Source organism: Zalophus californianus, chromosome 2, assembly GCF_009762305.2.
Source record: "Zalophus californianus isolate mZalCal1 chromosome 2, mZalCal1.pri.v2, whole genome shotgun sequence".
NCBI classification, from domain to species: domain Eukaryota; kingdom Metazoa; phylum Chordata; class Mammalia; order Carnivora; family Otariidae; genus Zalophus; species Zalophus californianus.
In genome coordinates, this window is record NC_045596.1 from 115,224,037 (window position 1) to 115,245,091 (window position 21,055).

Here is a 21,055-nt window from a genome sequence, read left to right on the forward strand (position 1 = left end):
GGTTTTCTGCAAGTCCCCTTGTTTACTACCCAAAGGAATCACATAAACAATGCTCACCCTGGCCTATGTGGTCCTATATGACCTGGCCCTTGCCTACTTCTCTCCAGTCTTAAGCCTTTCTTTCTGCCTCACACTCAGCTTGAGGTCTCTGTGCACTCTGCACAATTCCCTCCCCCCTTCCTTGGCAGTACACATGCTGAAATGCTTTCCACAATCCCAACCCTCCTGTAACCCTTTGCCTTCTTAGCCATTAATGCTCAGTTTATGAGTCATCCATCCAGGATTTCATCTTTACTCTCTGTAGGTGGGATTAGGTATTAGTATTACATGCTTCCATAATGCCTATGCATGCCTCTACCAGGCCCTTAAAATACTATCTTATATCTGTTTATGGGTCTCTTTCATCGTCAGACTCCCAATTACCTGAGAAAAACTGGGCTTTACCTTTGAATGCACAACACTCAACCCGGCACATTGGAGTGGCTTATTATTTGTTGAATGAATTAAATTTTTGAATTAAACTACATCATATTGCACATTTCTCATTTTCTAGCAAAGGGAGGGGCTTATTTAACAGCAAATTGGAATAACATTGAGGAACTGTGATAGAAACATATGTCACCGGCAAAAGAAATTAAATGCATGTTACAAAACACCACAACTCATTCAGTTATTTACAACCTGGAAAATTCATCTATGACAAGAAATGTTGTATAAAGCAAAGCAGGGTTACAGTGGTGCATTTCCAGTTTAAAAGTATAAATTACCTTTGCACTTGTATGATGGAGATAAGACTCAAGTCTAGTAAATGAAGGAAAAAGATTTTATAGGAGAAAGTAGTAATTTAAAATACATATTCATACTGGAACTCAAATGAAAGTCTCTGAAATGATTTTCCATTGCCACATTTGTCTTATTATATAGCTAAAAGGTTATAAACCCATCTCAAGGCTTCTTTTTGTTTCTTCCTTTACTATAGAATTAAAGGTAAATTGTGGAGAATATCTTATGATTCATATGATATTAGTACTTAAAAATTATACTACAGAGAAACTTCTGATTATTAGGTCAGAGATTCTGCTGGGGAAACTGAGAAGTATGAAAGTCTGTTCTACACTTGTTTTTTCTCAGAAATCTGAAAGTGGTAGTGAATTCCCTGGACAGTGAAACACCTAATGGCACTGATCTACAGGTAAGATAGATTAACCATCCTTATTCTTCTTTATTTTTTCCTTTCTCATTTATGGATCTCAGGTGCATGAATAACTAAAAGAATTGGGGTGTTTCACTACATATCTTGACAATGATCTCATCGGGACATGCATTTCCATCATTGCAACTCAGCATCATTTAAATTTCTTTCTTTTTTTTAAAGATTTTATTTATTTATTTATTTATTTATTTATTTATTTATTTATTTATTTATGAGAAAGAGTGCAAGTGGTGGGGAGGGGCAGAGGAAGAGGGAGAGAGAGAATCTCAAGCAGACTCCACGCTGAGCACTGGACCCAAAGTGAGACTCCATCTCACCACCCTGAGATCATGACCTGAGCTGAAACCAAGAGTCAGTCACTTAACCAACTGAACCACCCAGGCACCGCTTAATTTCTTCTTAAATAACTTCCCTTCTTTTCTAAAAACTGATTTTAATGGAACACATTATTATTACATTATTACAGCTAATTCACTCAAAACTGTTATCTTTTTTTTTTAAGATTTTATTTATTTGTTTGAGAGAGAGAGAGCATAAGAAGGGGGAGGGTCAGAGGGAGAAGCAGACTCCCTGCCGCTCAGGGAGCCCGATGCGGGACTCAATCCCAGGACTCCAGGATCATGACCTGCGCCAAAGGCAGTCGCCTAACCAACTGAGCCACCCAGGCGCCCCAAAACTGTTATCTTTTAAAAATACTATTAATTAGTTCTTAGGTTCATAATCCTTCATCTTGATCAGTGGGCACAGTTGGTCTCCTGCTTTTATCACTGTTGTTATGCTGTGTTATTCTTGTGATTTTCCATGGTATCTACCTCTACATTCCTCTTGCCTTCCAAATTTCCCCCTTAGGGTGCTTTAGCTGCAGCCCAAGAAGGTTGGCTTGTTTTCTTCATTGTTATCTTGTTCCAAGTATTTTGTAAATTTCTTTTCCCTGGGATTTTCTTCGCAGTCTATTTTTAAGATATACAAACTTTTTAAAACTGTCCTTTTATTATTCATTTCCAATTTTGCTATATATTGTCATAGTCTCCAAGATATTGATTCTTCGTGATTTAGTTGGTTTTCATCAAGTCTCTATAGAAACTGTTTTTGTGAGAATAGTCCATGAACGATAATATTATTATAAATAATGAATAATAATATAAATAAAAATTATAAGTAATATTTGCCTACTGGGTATTACATATACATATACACACATAATTTTATATATAAACATATAACCTACATATAACTATATGTAATTATATGTAAATATATGATTACATACATAATTCATTGTGACTTTCAAACATTCTATATCTTCATGTCTTGTGGGTTTGAACCAATTTCTGAGGAAGTGTTAAAATCTCCAACTAAAATAAGTAATTCATCCAAATATCCCTGTTGTTCTGTCCACAGGTCACCTGCATCCTACCGAAAACAAAAACACTCTGGAAGCAAGAAACTAAGAGGAATGTGGAATTGTTAATTAGAAGTGAAATCATTTTTACTAGCTATGGCTTCATGGCAGGATGTGGAAATGATGCCTGTAATTTGTCTTGAATTCCCTTACTATTTGCAGGATTTTTCAGTGGTGAGAGAATGCCCCAAATTACATTTCTACTCCTAACATCTCCCCACAGTTAAGTAAGGTATTGTCTAGATAAACACTAGTATGTCACGTTACCTATGGATATCCTAAAGAATCAGTAATATTCATCAACAATAGTCTTGTTGATGGAATTTTCTTTTCCCTTTGCCCAGTAGGCAAAGAAATTTCAATACTTACAAACAGATGGAAAATAAAACATTTGGTGGTTGGAGAATAGGAATAATTTTAAATGTTTTTATTTAAAGACACCTAAAATGTGCCAAACACTTCATATGTGATGTTGAACAAATTATTTGACTCCAACTTACCTCAATTTCTTCCTAATAGGGTGGACCTCATGGGGCGCCTGGGTGGCAAAGTGAGTTAAGCAACTGACTCTTGGTTCCAGCTCAGGTCTTGTTCTCAGGATCATAAGATGGAGCCCCGCATCAGGATCTGAGCTCAGCATGGAGTCTGCTTGAGATTCTCTCTCCTTCTATCCCTCCAACTTGCGCTCTTTCTCTCTCTCTCTCTCAAAAAATAAATAAATAAATAAATCTTTGGGGCACTGAGGTGGCTCAGTCGGTTAAGCGTCTGCCTTCGGCTCAGGTCATCCTCTCAGGGTCCTGGGATCAAGCCCCATGCTGGGCTCCCTGCTCAGCAGGGAGTCTGTTTCTCCCTCTCCCCCTGCTCCCCCCCCAATAAATAGATACAATTTTTTTAAAAAATAGTGTGGACTTCATAAAGTTGTCATGAGAATTAAATGAGTTAGTTTTTACTTGGTGCTCAGAACAGTGTTAAAGGCACATAGTACACATTTGTTTAACATTAATTATTTTTATCTTGTCTCTGGCTGTATCTCGTGCTTCTTATTCTTTCCAATTTCTTGATTTATTCATGCTTTATATGAATGTACATCTGTGTATGGGGGGACAGTATACATGTGTCCAGAGAAAACCTTTTACAGTTAGTACAGGGACTGGGAATTCTGCTTCCTCAAAACCATTCACCCATTCACTTGTGCAGGGACCTGAGGGCCGTTATTGATTGGTGTTAAAATTTGTTACCTGTAATTGTGACTAAAAGACCTGTGGCTTCTTAAAGTACCTGGCCAGACAAAAGATTTGAGTCTTTGTAGTTGGGCAGAAGCAGTTAAATGGAACTTCTGACTCGCTTACTGTCTGGGTGCGGTCATAGAATGGGCTCTGCGCTGGGACAGCCTGATGGATTTTGCTCCAAACTGGGCAGAACTGCCAACCAAGCTCCATGGACAGACAGAGCCACTGGATTGGGTCTGCGTATGGGCACCACTGCCAACAGGAATGCTGTTTGCCAAGATCCACATGCTAATTACTGTGAGCCCTCTCCCCTTCTCTGTCTCTAGCAGATTTTCCCCAGTGATCCTTAGGAGGTAATACCTAAGTGGGGCTCATAGGAAACTTCCCAGAATTATGGGGAAGAATTATGGGTGTCCACCTTGGGCTTTCCTTTGCCCACTAGAGAAATAGGCCAGGGGACCACCCTACGTGTGGTGTTGCACTGGCCTGGGGGAAGGAAGATGTGGTCAAAATGAAATCAGTCCTCTTACATTTCTAATGTGATTTTTCTTGGTTTTTGTCATCCAAGGGGGTGCTTCAGCCTCACCCTCAAGTTCTGGGGTCTTCACAAAGGCATCTTATCTATGGGTAGGTGCTAGTTGCTCCTTCTGCAAAGAAAGCTTAAGTTGGGAACCATCTTTTTTACCATCCTGCTCTAACACAGCTTTGTCATACCCAGGTTTGCTTTACCTGAAGTTCCATTACCAGATGTTTCTCTATGCACTTATAGTGATATATTGATTTCCTTAAAAGAATAATTTGGTATCATCCAGGTGTGCCTAATGATAAGAAAAGGGTAATGTAGAAAGTCTATGACTATTAGTAAAATACTTTCTCAAATTAAAGCTCTCAGATTTCAGTGAGAGAATATTGAATCAAAGAACTGAAAGGGCAGAAGAAATTGAACAATGGTTCAATGTTGTAATAGATGTTATTTATCATTTTTATTAAACTTTGTATTAGCCATGTGCTTTGCATTGACTATGATACTCCTCACCACTCTTTATGAGTAAGACAGATGACAAGTCTTACTTCCATTTTTGGATTAAGAAAATGTATCCAGAATAGCTAAAATGACTTGCTTAGAGCAACAGAGAAAGTCAAAGAGGTCAGAATAGAAATTCTGATTATCAAGTCACTCTTAAATTTCAGACCATTAAATCAAAATATTTCTTAAGTGAAGACAATTACTTTGTCTTATTTATAAGTTAAGTAGTCATTAAATATTTATTTTGTATCTGCTATATAATTAATAATACATTTTATGATATAGAAAGTATACCATAATTCTTCAGCCCTAGGAACTCAGAGTAATTCAGCTTGGATAAAGAAGAATCTGTAATAAGCCACAGAAACACACAAGAGCATGTGATTAACTATAAAACTGTGGGTTACAACTCTAAATGCACTAAAGCATAAGAGTAGTGGGCTTTGCATTGGCCCTTAAACATTTGGAGGAGATGGTCAGGAGGGTAGAAGTTCATTTTCAGTGATGTGTATATGTGGTTTTCAATTTGAGGAAAGACATATATGCCAACTGTACCATACTTTTGGTTTCTAAAAGAGTTAAGTCGGAGTCAATTCAAGAATAGTCAATACAGAGGAGTTGATTGTATCATGTCTGCTTATGGCAAAGCTTTTAGACCAGGAAAGTGAGTTTGACCTGAAGATGGAATCTACTGAAAGCATTTCTAAAGGGAATGATTTGGTCAAAGCGGCTACTGAGCAAGGTTATATTGTCAGCTCTGCTAGAGAGTTTATGAGGAGAAATCTGGGATCAGCAAAATCTAGCTGATGAGTTTTACAATATATAGGCATAAAGTCTAGATTGCGATTAGTGATAAAAGGGCAGATGAATTAGAAATTCTGGAGAAAAACCAACAAGTGTTTGTGCTTGGTTTATTATGGAGGATAAGGAGGAAGAGGAGTCCAAGGAGACTCCTAGGTTTCAAGCCTGAGTGAGCCGATGAATAAAGGAGCATGCGACTGAATTACGCATGTTTAGTGGTAAACAGCTCATTTCTTTTTAATGAAGGGACTGGAAATTTGAGCACATTTCCATTTCTGAAGTGCTGAATTGGAGGTAGCGAAAATTCCTCTGGATACAGCTCCTAATTATTAGGTTACAGGCAAGAGCTCAGGAGAGAGGAGAGGATTCAAGATGTACATTGTTAATATTCTTGGGGAGGCTGATAAATATCACTTCTCTTCCCCACTTGAGTTACAAACCAAGAAGACATAAGTCAAAATGGTAAGGCAAAGAGGAGCACAAAAAACATCACCTTTACTGCTGATACAGCTAATGTAGAAGAATGTGATTCATAGCTAAGGGCAAGTGGGCTTTCTAAGAGTGAACTCTAGGATTAGAAAGATCTGGTCATCCCATTGCAAGCATTGTACCATTTCAGGCCTCTTCCCAAGGATTTCTGACTCTGGAAAGGTATGGAGCAGCATGGCAGAATTAATGCCCTCTGAAGTCAGGATGGCTCCAAGAGAGAAAAGACACATAATTAGCTTCTTTTTTTCCTTTCCAAACTCACCAATAAAATTAGGAAACATCTCTTCAAGAATGAGGATGAATGTTTCCCTAACATGGCTCCTTCCACATGGAAGTACATATCAGGTATAAGAAAGAACCATCTCCTCTCCCCCCAACCCCTACTCATCACATTTAGGAGTACTCTGTATAGAAATGCACCTTGAGTTCAGAAAGCATGTCTTTTTCACTTTGTACCCATAATCCAACTCAAGCATGGTGCCTAGAAGATGTCAGTTACTCAACAAATACTTTCTGATGACATGAGCAAATAAAATTGGCAGTTGAAGATGACATGACTTGATGGCTTTCCATTGAGGAGAGTGTAAAAGAGAAGAGCATGGCCCCCATTGAGTAAGCTTGCATGATCTGGGGAGGAATGGAAGGAACCAGAGGAACTAAAAGGGAAAAGAGCAGTGGGAACCTACTAAGACTTTGGATGTAAGATAAATGTCTGTTTGGGATGATGACACAATATATTGCATTTCATTGATGTCATCCTCTATTTCTCATATTTTGTTCAAGTTGGCAGCTATCCTGGACTTTGTGGTTTCAGGTATGTGGTGAGTGAAAATATGTCCAACAATGATTACTGTATTGTATTGTCTTCTGCTACAAGAAGTAGTCAAAAACATAATTTCGGCCTTAGCAAGTTCATTGTGATGTATTATATCATAATCTAAAACTCTTTGGGATGTAAAGAGCAGAAACCAATTCAAGTAATTAAAGCAAAAGAGGGAATAGGATAAGGAACTAGCCATGTCTTAAAGAACCACTATCAGTTTGGCCTCAGAAAGGGCCCCCAAATCTTGAACTGAAAAGGTACAGGAAACCAGGCAACATTCTTTCTCCATTTCTTAATCTCTGTGCTTTATGTGACTCTTAATACTTCTATTCTTCCAGGTACTGGCCTCTGCTATACAACACCTGAGTTTATACATCTCTTCCAATTAAGAGAAAAACTCAAAGACTCAAATCTTTTATCCAGGTACCATAGAAAACCACCAAGCACATCCTAGAGCCCTCCTGGGCAGGGAAGAAAGTCAGTGCTCCATCCAATTGCTGAGTATAGTCTCTAGTACTGCCTCACCGGCAAGCCTGGCCAAAGACTCTGGGCGGCTGTAGAGTCCATACTGTAGCCTTCCTCAGGCTGAGTCAAGTCAGCAGGCTTGCCCAACTGCAGAGCATAACCTCTGACACTGTCTTCAAGGGAGCCCGAACAGTGACCCCAGGCATACTTAGACCTGAGCCAACCATACTACCCACAGCCTGTGGTCTCTTCCAGGCACAGAGCCCAGCCAGCAACCCCACCCAATCGTGGAGCATAGCCAACAGCCCCATCCAACTATAAGGCGCAGCTGATAGCCCTGCTCCACTAGGGATCCCAGCCAGAAGCCTTACCAAAGAGTGGAGCATAGCCAGCAGACCGCACAATCATGAAGCCCAGCCTGCAGCCCAGCCTGAACACAGAGTCTACCCAGTGGCACCCTATATCTGGCTGGGGAGCCAAGTCAGATGAACATAGATTAAAAAATTCTCAACAAAATACTAGTAAACCAAATTCGGCAGCACATTAAAAGGGCCACACACAATGACCAAGTGGGATTTATTCTTGGGTTGCAAAGATGGTATAACATATGCAAATCAATAAATATCATATACCACATTAATAAAATGAAAGGCAAAAATCACATGATCTCAATAAATGCAGAAAAAGTGTTTGACAATAGGACATCCTTTGATGATAAAAACTCTCAACAAATTGAGTATAGAAGAAACATCTTGACATAAGAAAGGCTATTATATGACAAACCACAGTTGTCACATTAACGGTGAAAGGTTGAAAGCTTTTCTAAGACCAGCAACAACTCTCACCATTCCTATTCAACATGGGACAGGGAGTCCTAGCCAGAATAATCAGGCAAGGTAAAGAAACAAAGGGAATTCAAATCATAAAGGAAGAACTAAAATTGTCTTTGTTTGAAGATGACAAGATCATATATTCACCAAACTAAATACTCTATCAAAAAAACTATAGACCTAATAAACAAATTCAGTGAAGAAGCAGGATACAAAATCAACACATAAAAACCTGTTGCATTTTTGTATACTAACAAGAAATTATCTGGAAAAGGAAATAAAAGAATCCTATTCACAATATTATCAGAAACACTAAAATACTTAAAAATAAGTTTAATCAAGGAGATGAAAAATTTGTACACTGCAAATTATAAAACAATGATTAAAGAAACTGAAGAAGACCCAAATAAATGGAAAGATATCCCATGTTACTGGATCAGAAAAATTAACATTGTCAAATGTCCCTATAACCCAAAGCAATCTATAGATTCAATGCAATCCATACCAAAATTCCAATGGCATTTTTCATAGAAATAGAAAAAAAATTCTAAAATTTGTATGGAACCCACAATAGATTCCAAATATCCAAAGCAAACTTGAGAAAGAAGAACAAAGCTGGAGGCACCACCCTTCTTGATTTCACACTTTATTATGTAGCGGTAGTAATCAAATAGTATGGCACTGGCATAAAAGTAGACACATAGGCCAATGGAATAGAATCAAGAGCCCAGAAATATGTCCATGCATAGACAGCCAACCAGTATTTGACAAGGAAACCCAGAATGTTCAATAGGGAAAGGTAATCTTCAATAAATCGTGCTAAGAAATCTGGATAATCCTACGCAGAATAATGAAATTTAACCCCTATCGGAAACCACTCACAAAAATTAACTCATGCAAGGAGCACCTGTATGGCTCAGTTAAGTGTCTGCCTTCGGCTCGGGTCGTGATCCCAGCGTCCTGAGATCGAGCCCCACACCGGGCTCCCTGCTCAGCGGGGACCCTGCTTCTCCCTCTCCCTCTGTCCCTCCTCCCCGCCCCACTCACGCTCTCTCTCAATCTCTCTAATAAATAAACAAAATCTTTTTTAAAAATTAACTTGAGATAGATTGAGGACTTAAAAACTAGAAATAAAAACTCCTGAAGAAAACAATAAGAAAAATTTTCTTGATATTGTTCTTGGTGATAATTTTATGAAGATGACACCAAAAGCAGGAGTAACAAAAGTATATTAAACAAGTGGGGCTACAATAAAATAAGAAGCTTCTGCACAGCAAAAGCAATAATTAACAAAATATAAAGGCAACCTGTGAAATAGGAGAAAATGTTTGTAAATCATATATTTGATAAGGGGTTAATGTTAAGGAACGCCTATAACTCAATAGCAAAACAAAACAAAACAAAATATTTTAAAATCCATTTTTAAAATGAGCAGAGGAGGGGCGCCTGGGTGGCTAAGCTGATTGATAGTCTGAGCTGCAAAAAAGATTTGGTTTTTTACATAAGAGTGAAAGATACAGTTCTGGAAGATGTGGAGATTCACTAATCTGATAATTCAGGTACATGTTCCTTAGAAGATCTGTTCCATGTTAGGATTTTTTTATTGTTATGTTAATCACCATATATTACATCATTAGTTTTTGATGTAGTGTTCCATGATTCATTGTTTGTGCATAACACCCAGTGCTCCATGCAGAACGTGGCCCCTTGAATACCCATCACCAGGCTAACCCATCCCCCACCCTCCTCCCCTCTAGAACCCTCACTTTGTTTTTCAGGGTCCATCGTCTCTCATGGTTCATCTCCCCCTCTGACTTACTCCCCCTCATTCTTCCCCTCCTGCTATTTTCTTCTTTTTTTTTTCTTAACATATGTTGCATATTTTGTCACAGAAGTACAGATCTGCGACTCAACAGTCTTGCACAATTCACAGCACTCACCATAGCACATACCCTCCCCAATGTTTATCACCCAGCCACCCCATCCCTCCCACACCCCACCACTCCAGCAACAATCAGTTTATTTCCTGAGATTAAGAATTCCTCATATCAGTGAGGTCATATGATACATGTCTTTCTCTGATGGACTTATTTCACTCAGCATAACACCCTCCAGTTCCATCCACGTCGTTGCAAATGGCAACATTTCATTCCTTTTGATGGCTACATAATATTCCATTGTGTATATATACCACTTCTTCTTTATCCATTCATCTGTCGATGGACATCTTGGCTCTTTCCACAGTTTGGCTATTGTGGGCATTGCTGCTATAAACATTGGGGTGCACGTACCCCTTCAGATCCCTACATTTGTATCTTTGTGGTAAATACCCAGTAGTGCAATTACTGGATCGTATGGTAGCTCTATTTTCAACTGTTTGAGGAACCTCCATACTGTTTTCCAGAGGGGTTGCACCAGCTTGCATTCCCACCAACAGTGTAGGAGGGTTCCCCTTTCTCCACATCCCCGCCAACATCTGTCGTTTCCTGACTTGTTCATTTTAGCCATTCTGACTGGTGTGAGGTGGTATCACGTGGAGGTTTTGATTTGGATTTCCCTGATGCCGAGCGATGTTGAGCACTTTTTCATGCGTCTGTTGGCCATTTGGATGTCTTCTTTGGAAAAAAGTCTGTTCATGTCTTCTGCCCATTTCTTGATTGGATCTTTTGTTCTTTGGGTGTTGAGTTTGATAAGTTCTTTATCGATTTTAGATACTAGCCCTTTATCTGATATGTCATTTGCAAATATTTTCTCCCATTCTGTCGGTTGTCTTTTGGTTTTGTGGACTGGTTCTTTTGCTGTGCAAAAGTTTTTTATCTTGAGGAAATCCCAATAGTTCATTTTTGCCCTTGCTTCCCTTGCCTTTGGCGATGTTTCTACGAAGAAGTTGCTGCGGCTGAGGTTGAAGAGTTTGCTACCTGTGTTCTCCTTTAGGATTTCAAAGGACTCCTGTCTCACGTTTAGGTCTTTCAACCATTTGGAGTCTATTTTTGCGTGTGGTGTAAGGAAATAGTCCAGTTGCATTCTTCTGCATGTGGCTGTCCAATTTTTCCCAACACCATTTGTTGAAGAGACTGTCTTTTTGACATTGGACATTCTTTCCTGCTTTGTCAAAGATAAGTTGACCATAGAGTTGAGGGTCCATTTCTGGGCTCTCTATTCTGTTCCATTGATCTATGTGTCTGTTTTTGTGGCAGTACCATACTGTCTTGATGATGACAGCTTTGTAATAGAGCTGGAAGTCCGGAATTGTGATGCCGCCAGCTTTGCTTTTCTTTTTCAATATTCCTCTGGCTATTCGGGGTCTCTTCTGGTTCCATACAAATTTTAGGATTCTTTGTTCCATTTCTTTGAAAAAAGTGGATGGTATTTTGATGGGGATTGCATTGAATGTGTAGATTGCTCTAGGTAGCATTGACATCTTCACAATGTTGGTTCTCCCAATCCATGAGCATGGAACATTTTTCCATTTCTTTGTGTCTTCTTCAATTTCTTTCATGAGTATTTTATAGTTTTCTGAGCACAGATCCTTTGCCTCTTTGGTTAAATTTATTCCTAGGTATCTTACGGTTTTGGGTGCAATTGTAAATGGGATCGACTCCTTGATTTGTCTCTCTTCTGTCTTGGTGGTGGTGTATAGGAATGCCACTGATTTCTGTGCATTGATTTTATATCCTGCTACTTTACTGAATTCCTGTATGAGTTCTAGCAGTTTTGGGGTGGAGTCTTTTGGGTTTTCCACATACAGTATCATATCATCTGCAAAGAGTGAGAGTTTGACTTCCTCTTTGCTGATTTGGATGCCTTTGATTTCTTTTTGTTCTCTGATTGCTGTGGCTAGGACTTCTAATACTATGTTGAATAGCAGTGGTGATAGTGGACATCCCTGCCACATTCCTGACCTTAGGGGAAAAGCTCTCAGCCTTCCCCATTGAAAATGATATTCGCTGTAGGTTTTTCATAGATGGCTTTTATTATATTGAGGTATGTACCCTCTATCCCTATACTCTGAAGAGTTTTGATCAAGAAAGGATGCTGGACTTTGTCAAATGCTTTTTCTGCATCTATTGAAAGGATCATAGGATTCTTGTTCTTTCTTTTGTTAATGTATTGTATCACGTTGATTGATTTGCGGATGTTGAACCATCCTTGCAGCCCAGGGATAAATCCCACTTGGTCGTGGTGAATAATCCTTTTAATGTACTGTTGGATTCTATTAGCTAGTATTTTGGTGAGAATTTTTGCCTCCATGTTCATCACGGATATTGGTCTCTACTTCTCCTTTTTGATGGGGTCTTTGTCTGGTTTTGGGATCAAGGTAATGGTGGCCTCATAAAATGAGTTTGGAAGTTTTCCTTCCATTTCTATTTTTTGGAACAGTTTCAGGAGAATAGGTATTAATTCTTCTTTAAATGTCTGACAGAATTCCCCTGGGAAGCCATCTGGCCCTGAGCTTTTGTTTCTTGGGAGATTTTGGATGACTGCTTCAATTTCCTTAGTGGCTATGGGTCTGTTCAGGTTTTCTATTTCTTCCTGGTTCACTTTTAGTAGTTGATACATCTCTAGGAATGCACACATTTCCTCCCGGTTATCTAATTTGCTGGCATAGAGTTGCTCATAATATGTTCTTATAATTGTTTGTATTTCTTTGGTGTTGGTTGTGATCTCTCCTCTTTCATTCATGATTTTGTTGATTTGGGTCATTTCTCTTTTCTTTTTGACAAGTCTGGCCAGGGGTTTATCAATCTTGTTAATTCTTTCAAAGAACCAGCTCCTAGTTTCGTTGATCTGTTCTACTGTTCTTTTGGTTTCTAGTTCATTGATTTCTGCTCTGATCTTTATTATTTCTCTTCTCCTGCTGGGTTTAGGCTTTATTTGCTGTTTTTTCTCCAGCTTCTTTAGGTGTAGGGTTAGGTTGTGTATTTGAGACCTTTCTTGTTTCTTGAGAAAAGCTTGTATTGCTATTTACTTTCCTCTCACGACTGCCTTTGCTGTATCCCAAAGATTTTGGACAGTTGTGTTTTCATTTTCATTGGTTTCCATGAATTTTTTTAATTCTTCTTTAATTTCCTGGTTGACCCATTCATTCTTTAGTAGGATGCTCTTTAGTCTCCATGTATTTGAGTTCTTTCTGACTTTCCTCTTGTGATTGAGTTCTAGTTTCAAAGCATTGTGGTCTGAAAATATGCAGGGAATGATCCCAATATTTTGGTACTGGTTGAGACCTGATTTGTGACCTAGAATGTGATCAATTCTGGAGAATGTTCCATGGGCACTAGAGAAGAATGTGTATTCCGTTGCTTTGGGATGGAATATTCTGAATATGTCTGTGAAGTCCATTTGGTCCAGTGTGTCATTTAAAGTCTATTTCCTTGTTGATCTTTTGCTTAGATGATCTGTCCATTTCAGTCAGGGGGTGTTAAAGTCCCCCACTATTATTGTATTGTTGTCAATGTGTTTCTTTGCTTTTGTTATTAATTGCCTTATATAATTGGCTGCTCCCATGTTAGGGGCTTAGATATTTACAATTGTTAGATCTTCTTGTTGGATAGACCCTTTAAGTAGGATATAGTGTCCTTCTTCATCTCTTATTACAGTCTTTGTTTTAAAATCTAATTTGTCTGATATAAGGATTGCCACCCCAGCTTTCTTTTGGTGTCCATTAGCATGGTAAATGGTTTTCCACCCCCTAACTTTCAATCCGGGGGTGTCTTTGGGTCTAAAATGAATCTCTTGCAGACAGCATATTGATGGGTCTTGTTTTTGAATCCAATCTGATAGCCTGTGTCTTTTGATTGGTGCATTTAGCCCATTTACATTCAGGGTAACAATTGAAAGGTATGAATTTAGGGCCATTGTATTGCCTGTAAGGTGACTGTGACTGTATATTGTCTGTGTTCCTTTCTGATCTATGCTGCTTTTAGGCTCTCTCTTTGCTTAGAGGACCCCTTTCAATATTTCTTGGAGGGCTGGTTTTGTGTTTGCAAATTCCTTTAGTTTTTGTTTGTCCTGGAAGCTTTTGATCTCTCCTTCTATTTTCAATGACAGCCTAGCTGGATATAGTATTCTTGGCTGCATATTTTTCTCGTTTAGTGCTCTGAAGATATCTTGCCAGTCCTTTCTGGCCTGCCAGGTCTCTGTGGATAGATCTGTTGCCAGTCTAAGGTTTCTACCATTGTAGGTTACATATCTCTTCTCCTGAGCTGCTTTCAGGATTTTCTCTTTGTCTCTGAGACTCGTAAGTTTTACTATTAGATGTTGGGTGTTCACCTATTATTATTGATTTTGAGAGGGGTTCTCTGTGACTCCTGGATTTTGATGCCTGTTTCCTTCCTCACATTAGGGAAGTTCTCTGCTATTATTTGCTCCAATATACCTTCTGCCCCTCTCTCTCTTTCTTCTTCTCCTGGGATCCCAATTATTCTAATGTTGTTTTGTCTTATCGTATCACTTATCTCTCGAATTCTGCCCTCGTGATCCTGTAGTTGTTTATCTCTCTTTTTCTCAGCCTCTTTATTTTCCATTATTTGGTCTTCTATATCACTGATTCTCTCTTCTGCCTCATTTATCCTAGCAGTTAGTGCCCCCATTTTTGATTGCACCTCATCAATAGCCTTTTTGATTTTGACTTGGTTAGATTTTAGTTCTTTTATTTCTCCAGAAAGGGTTTCTCTAATAACTTCCACGCTTTTTTCAAGCCCAGCTAGTATCTTTAAAGTCATGATTCTGAACTCTAGGTCCAACATCGTACTAATGTCCGTATTGAGTAGGTCCCCGGCAGACGGTACTACCTCTTGTTCTTTTTGCTGAGGTGATTTTCTTCGTCTTGTCATTTTGTCCAGAGGAGAATAGATGAATGAGAGAACAAAATGCTAACAGGTTAACAACGTCCTCAGCAAATATACTGTATACAAATCAGAAAAGACCTGAAACCAGGGGAAAAGAAAGGGAAAGAAAGAAAAAAGAAAGAGAAAGAAAAAAAAAGATAAAAACAAAAACAGAACAATACAAAAAAAGCAGAATATGATCAAATATGATCAGGCTAGTGCATAGATCAGTGTCACACACTAGATTTTGGGCGTATTTTGGTCTGTTAGAAAAAAGTGCCTCCTAAAATTTTAAAGGAAGAAGGACATATATGTATAAAATAAGGGTCGATACAATGAAGGTTTGGAAGATGACTGTAAAGATGAAAATTATAAAAGATTTTATAAAAGGAATTGATAAGATAAGTTGTTTGAAAAAAGAAAGAAGAAGATTTAAAAAAAAGAAAAAAAAAGAAAAAAGGGAGAGAATGTGGTCAGGCAGGAGACTAGAACAAAGCCATATACTATTGATTTAGTGTATATTTTGATCTGTTAGAAGAAACTGTAAACTCTAAAAATGAAAAATAAAAAAAATTTTTTTTAAAAAAGGGATTGATAAGATGTTGGTTGAAAAAGGGAAACAGAAAAATTAAGAAAAAAAACAGTTAAAAAAATTAACTTTGATGAACTAATGAATCATGGTAAGAAAAAGCCATGAATTCTATGTGCAGTATTCCCCTAGTCCTGGAGTTCTCCCGTTCTCCTTCATCGGTAAACTTGGTCTTGGCTTGCTGGCTGTTCGTGCTGATCTTCTGGGGGAGGGGCCTGTTGCTGTGGTTTCCAAATGTCTTTGCCGGAGGCTGAATTGCCCCGCCCTTGTCGGTCTGGTCTAAGCAAGCTGCTCGGGTTTGCTCTCAGGAGCCTTTGTTCCCTGCAAGCTCTCGGTACAGCTTTGGAGGACCAGGGCGAAAATGGTGGCCTCCCAATCTCCACCCGGAGGGGCTGAGAACTCAGGGCCCCGCTCCTCAGTGCGCCCCCAGAGAAAAGCAGTCACTCCCGTGTCCCCAGTCTCCTGCTGCACTCCATGCTCACCCGGCCTGTGACGGAGCGTTTGTATCTCTGGCACCCGACCCCGTGTGGAGTCTCCAAACCCAGCAGATCCCTGCAGTGCATTCCCGCGCTGCTCCTCCCGGGGGAGAAAGGGGAGTCTCCCCGGCTCTGCCGCTTGTTGGGTCCCAGCGTCCAGTAAGTGGTCGCTTGTCTGTTCAGAGAGTTGTTGCTACTCTCCTCTTCGATCTCCTGTTGAGTTCGTAGGTGTTCAGAATGGTTTGATCCCTATTCAGCTGAATTCCTGAGACCAGACGAAATCTAGGTCTCCTACTCCTCCATGTTAGGATTTTTATATTAGAAAGTCTGCTTGAGATTCTCTCTCTCCCTCTGCTCCTCTCCCTCTGCTCCTCTCTCCACTAATGTTCTCTCTCTCTCTGTCTCTCAAAATAAAATAAAATAATAAAATAAAATAAAATAGGCAGAGGACCTGAATAAACATTTTCCAAAAAGATATATAAATAGCCAACAGGTACATGCAAATGTGTTCAATATCACTAATCATCAGGGAAATTCAAATCAAAACCACAAAGAAATACCACCCCATACCTGTTAGAATGACTAGTATCAAAAAGACAAGAAATAACAAGTGTTGATGAGAATGTGGAGAAAGGGTGTCCTTACACACTGTTGGTAGGGATGTACATTGGTACAGTCTCTATAGAAAACAGTTTGGGGATTCCTCAAAAAAAAAAAAAAGAAAATAGAATTACAATATAACCCAGCAATCCCACTTCTGGATATATATCCAAAGGAGATGAAATCAGAATCTCAAAGACATATCTATACAGCCTTGTTCATTACACCATTATTTATATTGCTAAGATATAAAAACAACCTAAGTGTCCAATGGCAGATGAATGGATGATGAAAATGTGTACTTGAAATTTGCTAAGAGAGTAAATCTTAGATATTATTGCCACAAAAAAGGTGGTAACTATGTGAGGTGATGGATGTGATAACTAATCTTAATGTGGTAATCATTTTCACAGTATCTACATATATCAAATCATCACATTATATATATTAAACTTACACAATATTATTTGTCAATTATATCTTAATAAAGCTGGGTGGGGGGGAACTGTACCAGATAATTCCCTGTTTTCCAAGAAAGTGTTCTTTAAATAATCTCAAATAATTTTTCTTTATTTCTCTAGTTCCTTAAACAAATGTTATCTTGCTAGAAGAGTCACTTTTCATCCATTGTGAATTATGAAGAGTAGAAATAACTAAAAATTCATTCTATTTCTGCAAAACCAGAAAAAATTTCAAATAATTTTACTGTACTCACATTTTTCATATTAAAACATTATAGTCAAATGAAGATTTTCTTTTCTTCTAAGATAATGTCTCTGTTTAATAATATGTCATGCAAAGTAGTTTTTGCTTAATGTTTTCACTTGGGGAAAAATATTTTGGAAGTTACAATTAGGTTAAAAAATTATAGCACCAGAAAAATATTTCTTAAAAAAAAAAAAAAGAAATTGCAAATTGGCCTTGAGATGAATGTTGGTGAGCACTCAACAGTGTAGGTCAGATGTAATTTAATTTGAAAAAGAGGAGGGAAAACATGCTAAGGAGAGACAACAGTAAAATTTCTGGAAAAAAAGATTTCCATTTGTTGATTATAGAATTCTTGCAGTTACTTTTCTTTTCAAAATATACGCCTTGAGCTTATTGCCGTTTACTAACACTTTTGGCAATGTAAACTGATTAGATAAAATATGACAATAATTTTAAAAAAGAAGTAAAATGGAAATTGTTTTTTACTATTTGAAATTATTCTATTCAGAGATTTTAGCAGAGGGTAAGATTTGAAATTTTGATAAAGTTCAATGTGCATATTATGTCTGAATTTCATTTGTCTATGCCATCTCCATAACACTGGGTAAAAACCAATGTCTTGAACATTAATAAGTCCTCTACAATTGCTCCTCTCTAGAGGTACATTACGTATGGTGTCCCCATGCTCTGGTTCCACTGGTCCTGCATTTATTTCCTTAAGCCCTACTTTTTCTGGCTCACGGCCTTTATCACACTGTTTTGCCTATAACACTCCTCAACCCGGCTCCACTTTACCAGATTAATGCCTACCCATCCTTCAATATCAATTCATACTACATCTCTAGGAAAGCCTTCCCCAACATCTTAGGACTAGATCACGTCTGGGTATACTGTTTTATAGCACCCGAGACCCTAATTTTAATGATACATTTGAATGACTAGGAGAAAAAATATTTGTACCCCCCAGCTTCATGAAGCAGAGGCAATACAAACTGTTAACCATTTTGTATCTCTAGCACCTATCATATGGCTTAGCACTGGGGAGGTACTTAAAACTTTGACTTTACTTCTTTTAAGTAACAAATTCTGAAAGGAACATAACAATGGGAGAATAAGAAGTAAACATAAGTTTAAGGCAGAATTCAGAACATGAAAGAAATTTTTATGGTGTCTTTAGATTTTAGGAAATGGAATGCGTGATGATAAAAGAACATTCAGGTATATAATCACAATGTTAATTATTATGACAAAAGTAAAATTAGTTTCTCATATTTTTAAGAAAAAATAAAATGAGAGGAAAATAACTAGCTTGCTCACATTTTTCTTAGGGTTAGCCTCATTTATACTTCGTTATTTTATTATAGCTGGAGGGTATTTCAATTTTTGTAGTATTTAACCTGAATTAACGACTTTGAAACCCTGTTTCCCATCTTTCAGAGATTAATAAATCTTCAAAGCTAAAGTTTTAAAAGGTATTGAATCCTAATTACATTTTTATTTCCAAATTCTTTCAAACATCAAACGTTTTTTGAAAGAATTAGCCCATGCCTGCTGGTGACCAGGTGTTCTTAAGCTTAAGACTATAAAAACAATGAGATGGCTATAAAGACCTGACCTTCAAAGTCAGATCTCCAGGAAGTCTGCAAATACAATTTTTAGGGCATGTGGAGTCAAAAGCAACAGTAGTTATCCATGGTTCACCCACCCAATCCCAGCATATATAATGATCTCAAATCTTCATAGACATAGCTTAAAGATTCAAGTAGAAAATTATTAGAGGTAGTTTGGCAGCAAAAGTTTTTGTAAACCTAAACTAGCATGTTTAAGAGCGTAATGATAGTTTAAAAGCAAATTATCAGCCATTATGTATTATCTAAGTTTTTCTGTATATTTTTATTAAACACATTTCCAGTCACATTCATTAACTTTAAAATAAGTATATCTACATATGACATGGTTTATATTTCTTTTGAAAATAGTTTAAATTTAACAGGTGCCAACATTATTAGTTTACTTTGTTGTTCTCCCAAAGCATTTCACCAGGGAAACTGCTACTCAATCTCCTATGTCTACTTCAAAGAGAGTTTTGGTCATCAAAACGTTAGGTTCCTTCTACTCTACATTTCTGAGCATTTTTTTCAAATTATTATGAAAATGATACCTTATTGAAAATATAAAAACCTAAATGTCTTTTCACAGGAAAAGTTCATAGTAGGTCATTTGACTGTTCATTTCCTCAATCAGGACCCACTTACTGACATGAACTGGGGATGGGGGGCAATGGAAGTGAAAGAAAAAGAGAGAATGGGAGGGGAGAGGGGGGGAGGGCAGAGACTGAAACTCCCCAGTTTTCTTACATTCTGAAGTTAAGATATTCCACGGAAATATTCTTTCCATAGAATCTAATGGATTGCTTAAATTTAGAGGTAATAAAAACTGCATCTAAGAAAAACTTATCATGAAACCCAATGAATACAAGCCATTCATTTATTCATTAATTTAATAAACATTGAGTACCTACTATGCTTTAGTCAGTAAGAGACACACACACACACACACAATTTCAAATCTAGGCAGAGAAGGGAGTCAAGTACAGCAATTTCAAAGGTGTGATGAGTTCTACAGAAAAGGTGCACCCAAGATGGTGGGTATTTAGGGATCAATCTTGGGGAAGGTTTCTGGAAGAGGTGACTTTTGAACTCAGTCTTGAATGCTGGGTAGAAATTTGCTATGCAGAAAGTAGATGATAGGAATGGGCGAGGAAAATGTAATTCCTGGAATCCACAGTGTGTCAAATGAAATAATAGCATCTTCTTTGTTGTTATTGTTAAACTACTGGAAAAAAAAAACATTTTATATGGCTGCAGAGAATGTAGAGGTACCTGGAGAAAGAAGGACAGCAGATTATTCAGAGCACTGTGTTATGCAGAGGAGTTTGGATTTATCCATCCAAAAAAATAAATAAGTAAATGTAAAGCCACCGAAGACTTTTACTATATTTGTGTTTCAGAAAGAACATTCTGGGGAAACATGTGAAGGCTGAAATAGAGATAGACAAGACATGAGACATCCATTGAGGCAAGAAAAAAGAAGACTGAACTAAGACAGCAGACAGTAGAAGAGAGAAGTTGGTAGATATTTCAGACCAGAGCACAGACGGACATAAGCCATGAGGGAGAAGAGTGTCTACAGTCTTTACTGTAGTGTTTGCTACCACTCTGAGTTTTTAATATAGGGAATTGATGCCAAGGGGAATACACCAACAAATTCACAGAATCAATGATAGATAAATCCAATCATCAAAACCAAAGCCTTCAATTTGTTGGGATGTATATTGCTTAAAAAAAAAAAAAAAAAAGCAAAACATGACTTTTCTTATGTAAACTATCAAATGTTTATTTTATTTCCATTTAAAATATTTTCAAGTAAAAAATATGGACAAAAATACATATACAAAGCTTGAAGCAACTAGAAGCATGACGGGTATGCAGATACATAAATACAAATGAAATTAAATTCATTGCAAAATTGAGTGACATCATATTGCACGAAAATTTATTCTATACAAAAACACAC